This window comes from Myotis davidii, unplaced genomic scaffold, assembly GCF_000327345.1.
Source record: "Myotis davidii unplaced genomic scaffold, ASM32734v1 scaffold1509, whole genome shotgun sequence".
NCBI classification, from domain to species: Eukaryota; Metazoa; Chordata; class Mammalia; order Chiroptera; family Vespertilionidae; genus Myotis; species Myotis davidii.
In genome coordinates, this window is record NW_006299480.1 from 658,986 (window position 1) to 659,726 (window position 741).

Sequence of the window (741 nt, forward strand, 5' to 3'; positions counted from 1 at the left end):
GAGAAAAGCAGACTATATTTTAAAGCCAGCAAGCATACAAAGGCCTGATCTGTTTTATTCCTAGAACTGGTACTTATGTGAGCAGCCACATCAGAGGTGGCTGGATGGACATAAGAACAGGTGCAGTTACTTAGAAAATAAGTTTAGATGAGGTAGAGGTATGAAAGCTGAGTATTGTGGTATTCTCAGAGGTCAAAAGAACAGAATCTAGCAAAGGAGATGGAATTAATGGTCAGCAAGGTAGGAAAAATAGAACTGGCCTCTGGCATTCTGGAAGCCAAGGAAATAATCCCCGGGGGCTGGCCGGGCTGGTGTGCAGCGGGGAAGCCACTGGAGGGCTCACCTGCAGGGGGAGTCACTCAGGTGACAGGTGGAGGCCCCGAGGAACACGGGGTAGGAAGCAGGGACTGGCCAGGGCTCTGATGAGAGTTGGAAGGGTGAGGCGAGGTGCGGCCGGGAGCAGGGACCACGTACCACGTCTGAGGTGACAGGAAGAGACCCGGTGTCAGCCGTGTGTGCGTGTGCGTGTGCGTGCGTGTGTGTGTGTGTGTGTGTGTGCGCTTCCGTTTCCGTGTTATCGCCTCGCTGTCCTGCTGCAGACGGGCAGGTGGCAGGACCTGGGCTCCTGTGTGGCCGGAGCAGGCAGAGGCCAGGGGACCTGTGACTTGGGAGCCTCCGTCTACCCTGCAGGGGCCTTTGGTCCAGTGCTTGCCCCCCTGACCTCACCCCCTGCCCACAGCC